This window comes from Carcharhinus amblyrhynchos, chromosome 19 (assembly GCF_965287045.1).
Source record: "Carcharhinus amblyrhynchos chromosome 19, sCarAmb.v2.hapA, whole genome shotgun sequence".
NCBI lineage: Eukaryota > Metazoa > Chordata > Chondrichthyes > Carcharhiniformes > Carcharhinidae > Carcharhinus > Carcharhinus amblyrhynchos.
Window position 1 is genome coordinate 22,771,896 of NC_137342.1, and position 19,789 is coordinate 22,791,684.

Here is a 19,789-nt window from a genome sequence, read left to right on the forward strand (position 1 = left end):
ATGGACTTGGAACAAGGGCTGGGGAGGCGTTTAAATGGAATTTTCCCCTGATTGAAATGTTCAGCCAATGGCAAGACAGATGAATCGAAGTCAGCTTGTCACGGGGGCAGAGCGAAATGTAAATATGTTCTTTTTCAATGTGCCTGAAGATAGAACGCAAGAAATGGGGCATCAGTGTCAGCAGGCTACTTACTGCTTTTCATGCCCAATATGACACTTGGGTAAAATAATGGAAAATTCCGCCTGAAATCAATGAAGCCACATCCAGCACCAACATGTCTGTAAAACAGTGGGATTATTCCCTTAAAGGGACACTCACCAGCAGGTAAATAGAACACAAAATTTGTGCACTTAGTGTGCATAGAATCATGGACTCCCTACAGCGCAGAAGGAGGTCATTCAGCCCATTGAGCCTGCACCGACTCTTACCCAGGCTTAACTGTAACTCCACATATTTACCCTGCCAATCCTCCAAACATATATATCTTGGGACAACAAGGGGCAAATTTAGCTTGGCCAATCAACCTAACCTGCACATCTTTGGACTGTAGGAGGAAACCAGAATACCCGGAGCAAACCCAAGCAGACACAGGGAGAAGGAGAACATACAAACTCCGCAGAGATAGCAACCCAATGCTGGAATCGAACCCGGGCACTGCAAGGCAGCAACACTAACCACTGTGTCACCGTATGGCATATGGTCTATATTTGTTTGAATCCTGACCTAGCCTGGCTCACTGGTATTTTACATTTCTGCCAATGAATTGCCCTCATTCAAAAAATGAAATTTGACCATGAATTCTTTTTGCAATATTGTACCTGCCATATGTCAGGAATTCCTTTTGAGGATTCTCTGTTCCAAAGTTACGATTTTAGCAACATCTCTACTTGCGTATGTGAATGGGGTTCCTGTTGATTCTCGACAAAGTTACAGCCCTGAAGCTTGAGAGAACCAGTGGAAAATCCCAGTATTGAGGCACCTGATAAAGATTGCTCCATATTAAAGTGGTTTATTGATCTTCCTGCAGGCATTTATTATATAAACCTTATGCTAGCACTCTGTTGGTATTGATTATGAACAAACTGTATTCTTCATTATTTACAACGTATAATGCTAGTTCCTTACAAAGTCAGGATGGGCTGGATTTTAACTCCAAAAATTGATTGCTGATGTTGGGGTCAGAGATTCAAATTTGAAAAAAAAATTGGAAACGAGGATCTAGCCTGTCTTGAACTAATTGGTCTCTGGTGTAGTCCCGGAGGATTGGAGGATAGCGAATGTTGTCCCATTGTTTAAGAAGGGGAACAGAGACTTTGCCGGGAATTATAGACCGGTGAGTCTTACTTCTGTTGTGGGCAAGGTTTTAGAAAAAATTATTAGGGATAGGATTTATAGTTATTTGGAGTGTAATGAATTGATTAGAAATAGTCAACATGGTTTTGTAGCGGGTAGGTCGTGCCTTACTAACCTTATTGAGTTTTTTGAGAAGGTGACCAAAGAGGTGGATGGGGGTAAGGCAGTTGACGTGGTATACATGGATTTTAGTAAGGCGTTCGATAAGGTTCACCATGGTAGGCTTCTGCAGAAAATGCAGATGTATGGGATTGTGGGTAATCTAGGAAGTTGGATCAGGAATTGGCTATCAGATAGGAGACAGAGGGTGGTGGTGGATGGTAAATATTCATCATGGAGTACAGTTACGAGTGGTGTGCCTCAGGGATCTGTTTTGGGGCCACTGTTGTTTGTAATTTTTATTAATGATCTGGATGAGGGTATAGTTGGGTGGATTAGTAAATTTGCTGATGACACCAAAATTGGAGGTGTGGTAGATTGTGAGGAAGGGTGTCATAGTCTGCAGGGAGACTTAGATAGGTTGCAGAGCTGGGCCGAGAGGTGGCGGATGGAATTTAATGCGGAGAAGTGTGAGGTAATTCACTTTGGTAGGAGCAACAGATGTGTCGAGTATAGGGCTAACGGGAGGACTTTGAATAGTGTGGATGAACAGAGGGATCTAGGTGTGTGTGTACATAGATCCCTGAAAGTTGGGAATCAAGTAGATAAGGTTGTTAAGAAGGCGTACGGTGTCTTGGCGTTTATTGGTAGGGGGATTGAATTTAGGAGTCGCAGTGTAATGTTGCAACTGTACACTACTCTAGTGCGGCCGCACTTGGAGTACTGTGTGCAGTTCTGGTCCCCGCATTACAAGAAGGATGTGGAGGCGTTGGAGAGGGTGCAGAGGAGGTTTACTAGGATGGTGCCTGGTATGGTGGGGAGGTCCTATGAGGAGAGACTGAGGGATTTAGGGTTGTTTTCGTTGGAAAGTAGGCGGCTAAGAGGGGATCTTATTGAAACATATAAGATGATTAGAGGTTTAGATAGGGTGGATAGTGATAGCCTTTTTCCTCGGATGGAGAAAGCTAGCACGAGGGGGCATGGCTTTAAATTAAGGGGGGGTAGCTACAGGACGGATGTCAGGGGTAGGTTCTTTACCCAGCGGGTGGTGAAGGATTGGAATGCCCTGCCTGCTGCAGTTGTAAATGCGTCTAGTTTGGGGGCGTTTAAGAGATCTCTGGATAGGTTTATGGACGAAAAGGGATTGGTATAGGCTAGTGGGTCATTGTTTTTGTAACTGGTCGGCGCAACATCGTGGGCCGAAGGGCCTGTTCTGCGCTGTAATGTTCTATGTTCTATGTTCTATGTTCTAATCCACTTCCAGTTTAAACAATGGCTGAGGAGATGGTGATTAATCTGTCTGCGGGAGGTAGATTAATCATTTAGATCTTATAATGAGCCTGCCTGCCTCTATTTCAAATAGTTATTCTTGTTTTAATTTACGTCAGCCATGTTTCCAGAGCTTGGGAAACCCAACAGATGAAAGGAAGTGAATGTATATAGAACATTATCTTTGGAGTATTGCTTGTGGACTAGAGGAGCAGGAATGTCTCTGCAAACTCCAGCAAGCTATACAATAAACAAAAACCCCATATCCCCATCTGCTTCCTCTGAAGCTCATCAGATTCCCCCCATTGGTAGCAGACTCCCCCACCCCTATGAGTATCTGCTCCCATTGACACCCTCCCTTTCCCCATCGCTTTCTCGGTTGTAATATATCTTTAAGGGATATCAGCAAACCATCACTAGAAGGCAGATATGTCATGTGATGCAGTCTTAGTTTGACTTTTGCTCTGAGCAGAGCACAAAGAGCTTCTGCTGTCTCTTTGTGCAAGTACGAAGCATCCATGTAAGCCTGTGCCTAGCCTTAATAAATGAATCCACAATTTATTAGCTTATGACTGATGCCTTGTTTTGTACAACAAGTAAGCTTGAGGATTTATATCATTGTGACATGGTGATCAGACAGATAGCAGCAACTTGATATGACATGGTCAACAGCCTTAGATTGTGCTACGTGACACAAGACAAACCTTGAGGTTTCGGTCAGACTGCAACAGAGTTGCTGTGTTGGAGAGTGTTGAAGCCACAGCGGGTGATTACGAAGAAAAGCTTTGGAGAGACACTTCCAAGCTAATGCAACCTCCTCCCTCCATGTTCAAAACCTGCCACTCCCAGTTGGGACCCTTGAAACTGGGATCCCCCCCTATTGCTCCTGACTCAAGGCCTGGCAATCTCTGTCAACTCCCAACTGCACCTAGTTGGCCTCCTTGCCACTGGCCTTGTGCCATAGGCTTCCCTGCTTGACAGGTCATAACCTGTCAATCAGGTGGGTGGAAACCTGACGGAAATTGTTAAAATCTGCTGCCGGACATTTGTGAAGCTTTTGCTTCCATATTTCCTGACATCGAAAAAGCATGGAACTCATCTCCAGCTAAAATCCAAATCTCCAATGCAAAAGTTCTCCTGATGTGATTAGAATATTGTTCTATAGTGCGTATAAACTCAGAGGCAACATGGGTGTATTTTGCATAGTTTGCTATGTCTAAATCTTGCAGCAGTAGACCATGAGTGTGTGACCTTCTGCAATATACTGTTATTGTCATCAAGTTGTACTTCCATCATGCATAACCAAGTCTCAACCTATGACCTTGATTCAAAGAACACTGTAGATTTATGTATTTATAGTCCAAAATAGCCCATCTGCACAGCTTGCTAATATCCTCACAACCAGTGTATAGCTCTTGAATGCAGAATACACGTGCTCAGAAGTAGTGGACCCATATCATTGATGACCTAGAATGCAGCAATCTCTGCAGACTGTCATTTTAGTAAAGGTGATCTCATACCTGGGAGAATTTTTCTGGTTTGTAACTTTGCCTGACAGGGTGCATTTAGAGAACCAAATGTTCAGGTAAAAAGACAAGGTCAGATTTCCATCAGTCATTTCCTATTTACTGGAATAGCAGCAATTGAGATGTTTGTACTTCATTCGGAGTTTCTCACTGAAATTGCTGTGACCACAAATCTACAGCAAAGCAGGGCAATGATTGTGTTATCAGTAGCTGTGAGGATGCCCATGGCTGGCGCTTTCAAAGCTGCCACTGGAGATATCAGGCACATAGAATCATCTACAGTGTAAAAAGAGACCATTCGGCTCATCAAGTCTGCACCGACTCTCTGAAAGAATACCTTATCTAAGCCCTCTCCCCTGCCCTATTCCCATAATCCTGCACATTAACTCTGCTAATCCCCCTAACCAATATATCTTGGGATACCAAAGGACACTTTAGCATGGCCAATCCACCAAATCTGCACATCTTTGGATTGTGGGAGGAAACCCGAGCACGCAGAAGAAACCCACGCAGTCATGAGGAGAATGTGCAAACTCCACACAGACAGTCACCTAAGGCCAGAAGGGAACTTAGGTCCCTGGCTCTGTGAGGCAGTAGTGCTAACCACTGTGCCACCCTTCTCACAGTTTGCATTGCGGTGTAAGTGAGGTTACTGAGGCTGCCTATGAACAGCCTCAGAGATATGAATTTGATTTGTTTCTTATTGCCAAATTGAATCAGGTGAAATGAGCACAAGGGTTTGTAAGAATTATAGGTTCCCCCATGATGCTGGATGCCATTGGCTGCATATGCATTCCATGCATCTCCAGTCAACTCAGCTATGCAACCTAATCTAAAAGAAGTTCACTCACTCATTGTGCAGTGATCACAGTTAGAGAATAATAGAGTAATGCCCAGTGTCCTGGCAACCATCATGATGGATTCATTCTGCAGGCGTCATCTATACTTCAACTACTATGACAAACTGGTAGTGGGCAGCAAGGTTTCTCCACTGATCACAGGGTTCCTGACAACCCATGTACATACACACAACAGGCATTCATAGAGTATGATGCTGCCACAAAAATCTGACAGAGCAAGCATCTTGAAGCAACGATTCTTCTGCCTGGTTCACTCTGAAAGAACCCTTAGTACTCAGCTGAGCAGGTCTCAAGATTTGCAGCGGTCCCTTGCATGCTGTGTGACCGTGCCACCAGGAGGGCTGCTGCCAACAGCTATGGAGTAGGCAACTGTAGAGCAGGAACATGAGACGGAAGAGGACGAGAGACTGCAACCTATTTCTCTCCTTTCTTCCTGTTGTATGTAAGCACCTAGTTCAAGAATTATATTGGTCATCTCAAACTCAAATACCCCCTCACCAGCAATGCCACATTCCTGATCTTCCCTCTGACCCTGATTTTCACATAATCCTCTTTTCCAAACTAAAATCTACACATTCCAGTCCAAACATATAAATTCAATTATGCCATATTGCATACTGAAGTAATCTAATCCCTATTTCATAATTTTTTTAGTGCTTTTGCATTTCTGATTACTCTGAATTCACCCCAGTGAATGCTGCGTTACTGCTGATTTTCAGTGGAAGGGATTGCAGGCAGTCCTGGAGAATGACCTTGACAGTTCCACACCTAGAACTGCAGCAAACTGCACCATTGAGACATGGGGATGGCAGTTTTCTGGGCTACTGTCTGATAAGTAACAGCAAAGACACAGCCAGAATGGCAGGGGTGGGAGGACGAACGCTGGTCAGGCTCTCACTGCATGGAGCCTCTATCACTGCCCCAAAGAAATGGTTGACTTTTTCTGCCAGTCAACAAGCCCCTTAAAATACAGACATGCTAATCCATGGTTGCAACTGGCTGGGTTTCCATTACAGCATTCAGATGTTGGGTGGCTGCTCCTTGTGCTGTAATGGAAGCTGAAACATTGGCTGATGCTGTCTCATGGTTGGATCCACAGTTAATTGATGGACTTGGTCACCAGTTAGGTTGGTGCTAAACTGCTCCATGCTGTGGGAAGGGAATTAGAAACTGCTCCATGCCCCTTGACATTGAATAAAGGCTTGCTGGTCTGTTTCCCCAATATGCACAGCATTTTTATGTATGTAACCTTCTGTTTTTTTCTGCACACCACCACAAAGGATTCCTCAGCTGAGTCCTCTGGGATAGAGCTAGTGCATGAACGTACCCTCTGGCAAGCTGACACCTGAGCACTTGTTTTCTTTGCCTTTGGCTGCAGCATATTTTTGCCTCATCATAAACAGATCCTGCCTCTGTGCTGTCAATGTGTAGCTTCACTATCTGAGCTGTGAGTGCACTTTCGTCATTGCTGTTTCCCTGCTGTTCGAAGCTGCAAGAGTCTAATGTTGAGAAAGGAACAAAGGTTGGATGGCAGTGAAGTGAAGGGAAAAAGTAAACACTTTTTCCATGCTTGTTATTTGCAGTCTCTGGGTCAGAAAGTAAGAATTAGGAATGCTACGATGTGAGGAGGAGGGTTAGGTATGAGGAGACAGTCTCCTTGAATGGGTTCAATCCCCCTGGATGCCACAGCCTCAGCATCTCCATTGTAGCCAACACCATCCCCTTCAATGAGAGGGGGTTAGAACATGCAGATGTACTCCTCCCATTCCGGTCACTTCCTACTCTCTTCAATTGCAAACCATTTCTCCTGCAAGAGAAGAGAAAGTGTACCAGTGAATGTTGTGCAGTGTGTTTGGATGATTTGAATGTTACGGTCAGATAGTCACCAGTGTGTGTAAGTTGTGACATATGGGTGTGAGACATGTTACAGTACTGAGCGTATAAGAGAAAACCCAAATGTTGTTGACAGATTATTAGTAGTTCAGTGATGGGTTATGGTGTGGCTGAAGATGGTGGTGCAGTTGGTGGAATATGACATTTGAAGGTATATTCACCAACCTAGACAGCTTGTGTGGAGTCCTTAAACTTTTTCAAGCACTTTATCCAGCTCTCTGTAGCTAAACTCCTGGCATTAACCTCAATGGCAATCTGTTCCCACCACCTTCTCATTGTGTATCTGAAGGGTCACCTGTCTCCTGAGGATACAGGACATCTCTTCCTTCCATATGGTGACACAATGGTTAGCACTGCTGCCTCATAGTGCCAGGGACCCAGGTTTGATTCCTGCCTTGGGTCGCTGCCTGTGCTGAGTCTGCATGTTCTCCTGAGTCTCTGTGGTTTTCCTCTCCCACAATCCGAAAGACGTGCTGGTTAGGTGCATTGGTCATGCTAAATTCTCCCTTAGTGTACCTGAACAGGTGCCAAAGTGTGGCTTCCAGGGGATTTTCACAGTAACTTCGTTGCCTTGTTAATGTAAGCCCACTTGTGATACTAATAAATAAACTTTAAAACCTTCTTTACAAGGACCTCAAATGCAGTTTATGAAAAACCTCTTCTGGTCAGCCGTTCTCTCTTTCCTTGGTCAGAGTCAGTTGCACAGGAATTTATTCTCTCAAAGAGGTGTAAAGCTGTGGGATTCACTACCCCAGACTGCAGTGGATGCTGGGTAGGAAAGTGGATTTGAGGCTGAGATGAGATCAATTATGATTGTATTGAATGGCGGAGCAGGCTGAAGGCACTTGTACTTGTACTCCTACTCCTAGAACATGGAATACCTACAGTGCAGAAGGAGGCCATTTGGCCCATTGAGTCTGCACCAACTCTCCGACAGAGCGTCTTATCCAGGCCCTATTCCCGGAACCTCAAGTATTTACTGCACTAATCCCCCAAAATGTACACATCTGGGGCACTAAGGAGCAATTTAGCATTTTCAACCCACCTAACCCACACATCTTTGGACTATGGAAGGAAACCCACGCAGACACGAGGAGAATGTGCAGAATCCACATAGACAGTCACCCAAGGCTGTAATTGAACCCAATCCCTGGTGCTGTGAGGCAGCAATGCTAACCACTGTGCCGCTCCTAGTTCTTAGGTTTTAAGGTCTGCTTTAGATGCAGTTCATCTCCCATTTAAAATAGGGAGGCTAACTTTAAGCTCGGCAAGTTAATAAAAGTATTGATTCTCCTGCTGATGCACGCAGCCAATGAACAACGCGGAGAGTGTTGGCTGTACACAGACATATGTATAATTAGCAGGCAGCATGAAGCTGGTACGCCGCCTGCAGTCAGCTCAATAGGCACAGGTTAATTGCATATCACCATCTCTTTCTCTGGGGCTAACCAATATAAAAACCCCATGGTGCACCTGACAATTTTTAATATCGGATGCAAAAAACATATGTTTTTCAGATGGTACTGCAACTAGAAATCCCTTGAATATGATGCAATCGTCTCCCAAAGACGGCGGCAAAGCCACAGCATCACAAGTACACTTGGATATTTGAAGTTAACTTATTAGTGTCACAAGTAGGCTTATATTAACGCTGCAATGCTGTGAAAATCCCCTAGTTGCCACACTCCAGCACCTGTTTGTGTACACTGAGGGAGAATTTAGCGCAGCCAATTCACCTAAACAGCACCTGGAGTAAACCCAAGTAGACATGGGGAGAACATAGAACATAGAACATAGAACATTACAGCGCGGAACAGGCCCTTCGGCCCACAATGTTGCGCCGACCAGTCCTATTTTTAAAAAAAAACATTGACCCACTAATCTAAACCACTCCTTTTTCGTCCATAAACCTATCCACCAATCTCTTAAACGCCCCCAAACTAGGCGCATTTACAACTGCAGCAGGCAGGGCATTCCAGTCCCTCACCACCCTCTGGGTAAAGAACCTACCCCTGACATCCGTCCTATAACTACCCCCCCTTAATTTAAAGCCATGCCCCCTCGTGCTAGATTTCTCCATCCGAGGAAACAGGCTATCACCATCCACCCTATCTAAACCTCTAATCATCTTATATGTTTCTATAAGATCCCCTCTTAGCCGCCTTCTTTCCAGTGAAAACAACCCCAAATCCCTCAGTCTCTCCTCATAGGACCTCCCCTGCATACCAGGCAACATCCTGGTAAACCTCCTCTGCACCCTCTCCAAAGCCTCCACATCCTTCCTGTAATGTGGGGACCAGAACTGCATACAGTACTCCAAGTGCGGCCGCACCAGAGTTGTGTACAGTTGCAACATGACGCTGCGACTCCTAAATTCAATCCCCCTACCAATAAACGCCAAGACACCGTATGCCTTCTTAACAACCTTATCTACTTGATTCCCAACTTTCAGGGATCTATGTACACATACACCTAGATCCCTCTGCTCCTCCACTCTATTCAAAGTCCTCCCGTTAGCCCTATACTCAACACATCTGTTATTCCTACCGAAATGGATTACCACACACTTCTCCGCATTAAACTCCATCCGCCACCTCGCGGCCCAGCTCTGCAACCTGTCCAAGTCACCCTGCAAACTTCGACACCCTTCCTCACAATCTACCACACCTCCGACTTTGGTGTCATCATGCAGACATTTCTGTGAAGGGAGAAAATAAATTAATATTTTGGATGTAAATCTTACACCAGAACAAGTCATGCAGCGCACTGTTTAGATGCTGCTGAAAAAAGAGAGACTTTTTGCTGAAGTTTTTCATCTTGCACTCATCAGGACTTTTACAAAAATATAATGCAAGGGAAATCAACACACACATACTTTAACAAACATATCTATTTTTTACAGCAATGACCATGTTCTGTACTGCCAAATGATTATTTGCATTTAGATATTTAGCACGATTTTTTTGGGGCTGTGCTTTCAGCATTTGTCATTTTTATGTTTGGCATGTTGCATCTTTGCAGTTTTGTTTTACCCCATTTCGTTATTAAATTTGCCTTTTTTTTTTGCTTTTCACCTTATGTCATCTTCCCATGCTATTTCACTCTTTTACATCTTTCCACCTCTTCTCAATGTCCTTTTATGGCTTTGCTGCGTGATCATTTTACATAAACTGATGTGTTTATTTTTTTTTCCATTGAGAAAATTGCTGATCCTTCAAGCTATTATAATCCATTTTTCCTTTCCCTTTCCTTTCTCTTGGGCCTCTGTTCCACCAATCTATCAGTTTTACATTCAGTTTTCAATTAAAATGATGGGTTATGTCAAATACATTTGCCCGGATCTTGCCAGATAAATAACAAAGCACCCCATTGTTATTGTGAAGATTGGCAAGCAAACCGGTGGGGTTAAGTGATAGATCTACAGAACTTGCTGTTGCACTGCCTTTGAATCCTGGGGATCAAACGGGAGGACTGCCCTACCAATGCTAGTGTCCTCTATTAAGCTTCGTCAGTCAGCATCAAAGTAACTCCAATGGATGGACCATTGTATCTGGATGAATGGAAGCAACCTCCCTCGGCAAGTTCTCTTCTCCCAGCTCTCTCAGGGCCACCCTCAAGAGGAAAAGGTACAAGGATTCGCCCAAAGCCACTGTAAAGCACAAAGATATTAGCACCTCTCACTGGCATGGCTTAACCTGGTCTATCAAGGCACAAGCTGCTTTGAGACTCAGTGATATGGTAGCAAGGCAGAATGGAAGTGACAGAGGATGGAGAAGGAAGCCAACCTGCCGCTAGGAATTCCATTCCCCCACACAACGACATGCTCCCCACCTCCCACGATGAGTAAGAGTTTGCGGCTCCAGAACTGGGCTCCTCTGTTATCAGAAGACTCCCCAAACCTAACGGACATCATTTTGAGGAATTGTCGACAATGATAATGCTATCGCATCATTTGCTTCGCACAAATAGCACCTTGCTCTTAACCTTCTCGTTACTTTTAAGAACCTGCTGGATTTGCACATTGATTTTCCATTAAAATCACCTTGTAACGTTGTCTGGTGATTAGCAGCATATGTACCTATTTTAACAAGTGATCAATGTTACTGCTACGCCAATCAACTGGTCTGACTAGCCGCATATAATTACCAATGTTTATAGGTATGTTCTGTGCTTTAAGTAGTTTCTGTTTGGTTTTGCACAAATGAATATTGCTGTAAAATAGATGATATGTGGCTTACATATCTTTGTTTTTTTTGCGGTATTACCTGACCAGAAAATGTCATAAGAAATCAGTGATACGTTGAGTGGACGTTAATGGCTGCATAACCTACTGTTACTGGACTTCTGCCTCAGCAAGAGGCCCTTCTGATGTTGCAAAAATCCGAGACCCATCAACAATTTGCTCCCAGCTATGCACTTAATGGACCTCATTGGCTAATTGCCACTGCAGGGCAGGTAGCCACTGTGGCATTAATTTGGCTTTCAATCCTGTCTCTGATTCTGCCAATGTAGAACTGTTTTTATATGGGCAATACGGTGGCACAGTGGTTAGTACTGCTGTCTCGCAGCGCCAGGGACCTAGGTTCAATTCCCAGCTTGGGTCACTGTCTGCGTGGAGTCTGCACGTTCTCTGTGTCTGTGTGGGTTTCCTTAGAGTGCTCTGGTTTCCTCCCAGAGTTAAAGATGTGCTGGTGAGGCACATTGGCTCTGCTAAATTCTCCCTCAATGTACCCGAACAGGTGCCGGAATGTGGCAACTAGGGGATTTTCACTGTAACCTCATTGCAGTGTTGATATTGTGACACTAATAAATAAATAAAACTTTAATATTCTACCCTTTGAATATGGTTAAACTAAGACAGCAATTAAAGGCCAGTCTGTTTAACCTCAGTGATAGGAAACCTTTCAAAAACAACAGTGTGCAACAAAACTAATAGTCACTTGGATGAATGTGATTACTTATGAAAAGATGCTATGGATTTGCTAAAGGCAAACCATGGTTAAGTAATTTTACTGATGTTTTAGATAACAGACGGTATAATATGAATAATGTGGTGGATACGGACCTCCAAAAGGCATTTGATAAAATGCCACACAATGGGCTTGTCAGCAACGTTGAAGCCCGTGGAATAAAATAGACAGTGGCAGCATAGATACAAAGTTGCTTGGGAAACACATAACAGAAAATTTTCCAGATTGGAGGAGAATATACAACGGGATTCCCAAGTTGTGTATCGCTAGGATTTATTTTCTTGGTGTATATAACATATGTATTACTAATCTAGAGTTGTGTATCACAGCACAGTTTCAAAATTTACAGGTAACAAAAGCTTGGGAATATTTAAGTTGTGAAGAGGATAACAATAGGTTTCAAAAGGAGATAGGCAGCAGGGTGAATTGGGAAGGCTACAGTGGAAAAGTGGCTAAGTGCAACTAGCTGAGTTGCTCTTGGATTAACATAATGGACAGAATGGCCTCCAGCTGTACTTAACAATTCTATGATTCTACATATGTTTCTGTGCATGCACTTGAATGCCATGGTAACTGATCAGTCAAATATCTGAGAGATTTAATTTTAGTGCAACTCTTCAAAGAATAAAAGCAAAATACTGCGGATACTTGAATCTGAAACAGAAAATGCTAGAAAATCTCAACTGGTTTGACAGCATCTTTGGGGAGAGAATAGAACCAACGTTTCGAGTCTAGCTGACTCTTCATCAGAGCTGAAGAAGGGTCATCTAGATATGAAACATTGGCTCTATTCTCTCTCCACTAATGCTGTCAGACCTGCTGAGATTTTCCAGCGTTTTCTGCTTTTTTACTCCTTCGAAGAATATCGCAGTTCTTAAAAAATCACAACTTTCCATATTATGGGTGGAAGCAAAGTATATTGGAATGGAATTGTGATTTTCTTCAGAAAACTATAGGGCTTGAAATTGCATTATTAACACCTAAAGCAAACATTTAATGTGTTTGAGTGGAGTCCGTTGGCCCACTTATTCTAAATGGGTTAACACCTGGCTCAGTAAAATTTAGCCTGTATCGCTTTAATCTTGAGTAGAAATCTTTTGACCTTTTTCTCCTCAATTTTCACTCTGTTAATGATATGTTGGAGCATTTAGTTGGTAATTTTCCTGTGGAGTGCGTAACGGGTAGGCTGAGGGAAGCCTGGTTGGATCTCATTTGTATTCAGTAGGTGAAATGCCAGCACTAATAGGCTGCTTGTGGGCAGAGGATTGTCATGGGCTTGCGAAAGCACCTGAAAAAAGAATGTAGGAGCAGTAGTTCTAAGGATTTTGGAGTTTTTTTTAATGCATTCTCAGCAGAAATCAGATAAATAACATTTGTTGTCACGCTTTGGTTTTATATATCAACAAGCATTTTATGATGGTTGCTTTCTTTCTTAGGTTGCTATGGTTTGGATGGTAAAGTTTATTCATTAATAGTGTTGCAAGCTTTCCGTTAATGCTGTAATGAAGTTACTGCAAAAATTGCCACACCAACGCCTGTTCAGGTACACGGAGGGAGAATTTAGCATGGCCAATGCACCTAACCAGCATATCTTTCGGACAGTGGGAAGAAACCAGAGCATCCGGAGGAAACCCACACAGATATGGGGAGAACATGTAGACTCTGCACAGACAGTGACCAGGCTGGGAATTGAACCTGGGTCCCTGGCACTGTGAGGTAGCAGCACTAACCATTGTGCCACATGGTAACACTCTTACCTCTGTGTTGGAAGGATGTAGGTTTAAGTCACACTCCAGAGCCTTGAGTACAAAAATCTTAGGACTGACACTTTGGTGCAGCACAGAGTGCTGTTGTCTCTGAGGTGTTACATTGGTCATTGTGAATTATTGCAGGGAAGCAATAATGTCAATCTGTAAATAGTCAGATGAAATAAAAAGATAGCATCATAATATTTATGAAATTTTTCCTACTGTACTAAGAGTAAGTGACTGGAATTGTTCAGTCTATTCTGATACAAGGTTTGAATAGAAGTTAATAGGAAAGGTTATTTGTCGCCTATATCAAAATATTTACTGGAGATGATACTGTAAATATAACTTGATTAGTCTTTACAATATAATACAGTTTTGAACCGGAAATCTTCAAACGCAGGAGAATGTGAACTCCTCTTTGACCAGATCTTCAATTCTGTCAAAATTAATGGATAATTACTCAGCAGACACATACCATGAATCTGGCACATTTTCTGAACACAGTTTGTTATAAAATATTGGTTGCTCACTAGTTTAATTCAAGATGCTTTTATCATTGAATGTCTTTTCTGACAGTAATACTACTGCTGTGAGTGTTTCATTTTCTGAGTGTTTTATTTTTCTTGCTCATTTAATATATACTTACAGTCGACAGGTCTGAATGAAATAAGTCTGTAGAATTTCATAAAATGGCTGATTAAAAGGCCATCGTCCAAAGTAGTTAAGTGACCTTTATCTTGTGGTAATTTTGTCACTTTGCCTTAGGACACTGATAATTTTAACTTCAATATGAGCATACAAATTGTCATTGAAGCTGGTTTAAAAACTCTGTATAATACCAGGGGGTAGATCCATTTGAAAATCACAGTAAGATTCCATGTGTAGTCTGTTCATAGTGGGGCATAGGTTATTGCAAATCTTTGCTAAAGTGAATATTGCTAAATTTCCAAATGTGGTAATTTAATCGTGGCACTGTTGATGTACTGTGCCATGACATTTTACAATCTGTTCTGATTAAACCTGTGTACCAGTTAGAGTATATGTCATTGCAAAAATCCTGACATCCATCTTAAAAGAGCCAAGGGGGCAAAGAATAGGAAATTTACAATTGTTGCCAGGGCAAAAATGGCACCATGACAGGAATCTTTAAATTAATAAAATAAACCTGTGTGTCTTAGCATTTCCATCTTTTGATCTGGTAGTTGAAGTTCAGTTTAAAAATGCAGATAAAAACATTCTTGTTACCAAGGCATAGCATCTTATGCAATAGATTTCTCATTACCACAGGATGCTATGTTACAAAGTTTGGAACATACACTTTAAAATGCAAAATTAGTATTAACGTAAATGCAATTAAAGATCAATATTATAAAGAAGAAACCGACAGTTTCTTATTGTTAACTGGCATAATTCATGTATGACCCTCTGTACGTTAGGATTGTGTACTCGTGTCAGTATTATCTCATTTCAAGGTGTTCGTATATTATGTGGTGCTAGAGCCATTAATTTTTCTTGGAAATTGTCAAGGATACCCGAGCTTGCTAAATCCCTTTTATAAGTCCCATTGCTATTGCTTATCCATTCTGGCATCATTAACGTGGGAATGGCAACTTCCTTCCAGACTTTAGAGTCGATAATGTCTTTGCCTGGGGCTACAACATATTAAATTTAACAGGATTCTTAACCTACTTAATTGTGAAACAGCTGATATAATAGTTTTGTCTTCTAGTTGGTCTTTTTGTAAAAATGTTTTGCATCTGCTGCATTTGTTAAATTGAACGGCTGTAGAATGAAGGAGTTGCTGTCTGTCTGATAGCAATAAATGGGACTAACTTTGCCTCTCATCAGCTGGCATGAGAACACAATATGTGATTAACAAAGAAAATTACAGCACAGGAACAGGCCCTTCAGCCTTCCAAGCCTGCACTGACCATGCTGCCCGACTGAAATAAACCCCCACCCTTCCGGGGACCATATCCCATTATTCCCATCCTATTCATAAGAAGACGCCCCTTAAAAGTGACTCTCGTATCTGCTTCCACTACCTCACCTGGCAACGTGTTCCAGGCACCCACTACTCTCTGTGTAAAAAAATCTGCCTTTTTCATCTCCTTTAAACCTTGCCTCTCGCACCTTAAACCTGTGCCTCCTATTAATTGACTCTTCCACCCTGGGAAAAAGCTTCTGACTATCCATTCTGTCCAGGCCTCTCATAATCTTGTAGACTTCTATCAGGTTACCCCTTAACCTCCATCGTTCCAGTGAGAACAAAATAAGTTTCTCCAACCTCTCGTTGCTAATGCCCTCCGTAGCAGGCAACATCCTGGTAAATCTTTTCTGTACCCCCTCTAAAGCCTCCACATCCTTCTAGTAGTGTGGTGACCAGAACTGAACACTATATTCCAAGTGCGGCCTAACTAAGGTTCCATAAAGCTGCAATATGACTTGCCAATTTTTAAACTCAGTGCCCCGGTCGATGAAGACAAGCGTGCCATATGCCTTCTTGACTACCTTCTCCACCTGCATTGCCACTTTTAGTGAACTGTGTACCTGTATACCCAGATCCCTTTGCCTATCAATACTGTTAAGGATTCTGCCAATTATTGTATATTTCCTATCTGTATTAGACCTTCCAGTATGTATTACCTCACAAATGTTAACTGTTCTGTTCATTGGCTACATACATCAGTAGTTCCTTCTCAGCACTACTAAAAGCTAACCTACACCTCTTAAAGAGAAATTGCATTGAGGCTGCTTGAAGTGCAGAGATTATTCAGGATGGCACCATGCAACAGACAATAAAAGTTGACCGTTGGAGAGCATGTGGTGATTCTATTGTAAGGGGAATGGATAAACATTACTGCAGCTCTAAACGAAACTCCTAGATGGTATGTTACTTCCATGGTGCTAGGATCAAGGGTGTCTTGGAGCAGCTACAGAACATTTTGGAGGGGAGGGTGAACAGCCAATGATTGTGGTACACGTTGGTACAAGTGACATAGATTAAAGAAGGAATGAGGTCCTGAAAGTGGAATACAGGGAGTTTAGGAAGCAATTTGAAAAATAGGACTTCGAAGCTAGTGATATCAGGATTACTACCAGTGCCACAATCTAGGCAGAGCAGGTATAAAAGATATATTAGGTGAATATGTGGCTGCTGAGATGGCGTGAGGGGGAAGGTTTTAGATTTCTGGGACATTGGACTGGCTCTGGAGGAGGTGCCACCTGGGCAGGATGAGACTGGTATCCTTGGGGGACCTGAAACCTGGGGGGGGGGGGGGCGGGAACGCAGGTGGGGGAGTTTTCCCAGCCCGCCCACCATGGGGATCTAGTGGGCAGGGGACCACGAAAAGCTCCGTTGACCTTAGACGGGATTCTCCGGTTTTGGGGCGAAAAATATATGTTATGAATATATTTTTGTATTTATATAAAATAATATATAAATTATATAATCCTGCCCTGGTCAGGTCTGCCACCATGAAGTGTGCAGCTGCTCTCCACGTTCTGGTGTGACTGGCTGTGAGTGCAGAGGGAGTGTTTAAATGCAGTTCCCCTTGTTCCCAGCGCACAGCTGAGAACCAGTTCGGGGCAGTCACATGCCTGGGGATTCCATGCATGATTCACTTGTGGGGGTCTTTCAGTGCCCGAAGTATGGAGTGGTTGTGACCTGATTCATGCCGGTACACCAGCTACCTCACCCAGAATAACTGTCATTTGTTTTGGACGTTTCTGTCCAATGTTTCAGTTATGGGCCTTTTCTATACTCATATTATCTCCTTCATTTACATATTTACATAATAACAGGAATTTGTGGGCTAATTCGGCTGACTTTAACACTGCTTGTATTGAAAATGTGATTCACTGATTGTGGAATACTCTGGGGCGTTATGAGGCCATGATAATCGCAATTTAATTACAATATCCTCTGTACCGGGTGGATGAAGCTACCATCAAATCTCAAAAGCTATTGGTTATATATGGGAGGAAACGTTGAAGAAAATGTATAGCTTGAGAGGAATTTGTGAGAGACCTGGTGCTGGGTCCACTGTTATGTGTCATTTGTATTAATGATTTGGATGAGAATATAGTAGGCATGGTTAGTAAGTTTGCAGATGACGCCAAGATCGGCATAGTGGGCAGCGAAGATTATCTCGGATTACAACGGGATCTTGATCATTTGGGCCAGTGGGCTGACAGATGGCAGATGGAGTTTAACTTAGATAAATGTAAGGTGATGCATTTTGGTTGATCAAATCAGGGCTTAGTTAACGGTAGGGCTTTGGGGAGAGTTACAGAACAAAGAGATCTACGGGTACAGGTTCATAGCTCCTTGAATGTGGAGTCACAGGTGGACAGGGCGATGAAGAAGGCATTTGGCATGCTTGATTTCATTGGTCAGAACGTCGAATACCAGATTTGGAACGTCTTGTTGAAGTTGTACGAGACATTGGAAGGCCACATTTGGAATACTGTGTATAGTTCTAGTCACCCTATTATAGAAAGGATATTATTAAATTAGAAAGAGTATAGAAAAGATTTACTAGGGTGCTACCAGGACTTGATACCTTGAGGTATAAGGAGAGGTTGGATAGACTGGAACTTTTTCTCTGAAGCGTAGGAGGCTGAGGAGTGACCTTGTAGAGGTCTATAAAACAATGAGGGGCATAGATCAGCAGGATTGTCCATCTTTTCCCTAAGCCAGGGGAGTCTAAAACTAGAGGGCATAGGTTTAAAGTGAGAGGAGAGACACAAAAGTGTCCAGAGGGGCAATTCTTTTCACACAGAGGGTGGAGAGTGTCTGGAACGGATTGCCAGAGGTAGTAGTAAAGGCGGGTAGAATTTTGTCTTTCAAAAAGCGTTTAGACAGTTACATGGGTAAGATGGTTATCACGGCATATGGGCAAAACACAGGCAATTGTTAGCTTAGTAGTTAAAAGGGCTGGCATGGACAAGTTGGCCCAAAGGGCCTTTTTCCATACTGTAAACCCCTATGATCCTATACAATAAAGGAAGAAGAGGCTACTGCATTGTGATTACAGAATTCACACGGAAATGAAAGCAAGTATCAGAGAAGCTCATGCAGGCAATATCTGTAAAATAGATTCTTCTTTGGTCCTTACTCCGGATGTATCCCTTCAGTGCAGAAGGAAGTCATTCAGATGGGAGGTCAATCCCACTCAGGCCCTATCCCTGTAACCCCCGTGTATTCACCCTGCTAGTCCCCCTGACACTAAGGAGCAATTTAACATGGCCAATCAATTTAACCCACGCATCTTTGGACTGTGGGAGGAAATTGGAGCACCTGGAGAAAACCCACACAGACATGGGGAGAATGTGCAACCTTCACACACACAGTGACCCAAGACAGGAATCAAACCCAGGTCCCTGGTGCTGTGAGGCAGCAGTGCTAACCACTGTGCCACCGTGCCACCCAACCAACTGGGATCTAAGTCCATTAGAAGAGTACACATCTGTTAGGTGAATTACTGTTTTTCCATGATATTTTCAGCAAAAGCAGGAATACTGAACAGAGCAGAAGGTACGCTGTAATGCAATTAAAAATAATTTGCTGAGAAAAATGTTGGTGTATATTTATAAAGACAGAGCTGTTTAGAATAGCTAAATGAGATGCACACTGGGTAGACTCCAGTAGTTAGTGAATGAAGAGATGTTAGGATGACCCATTTAGATGAAGAATTAACAGATTAGCATCTGCAATGGCCAGAACTGGGCTATTAATCTGAATGCTGACTGCATTGCAAAACTATACATTTTAGTGAAATCTAGTGATCATATTTAGCAAACTTGGGTGCCTTTATAAAAATGAAGAGTTCCGCTAAAAATATTTTTAAAAACTGCACACTTGAACATAATGTGAATTTAATGGATAAATTTAAAATGTCGAGAATATATTATTTAATTGGACAGGTATAATTTTTCAAAACTGGAACCCACTTTGTGTGTGTGTGTGTGTATATATATATATATATATATATATTATATATAAGTAAGCTACATCCATGTTATATTCAAGTGATTAAAATGATAATTTATTAATAATTCAATA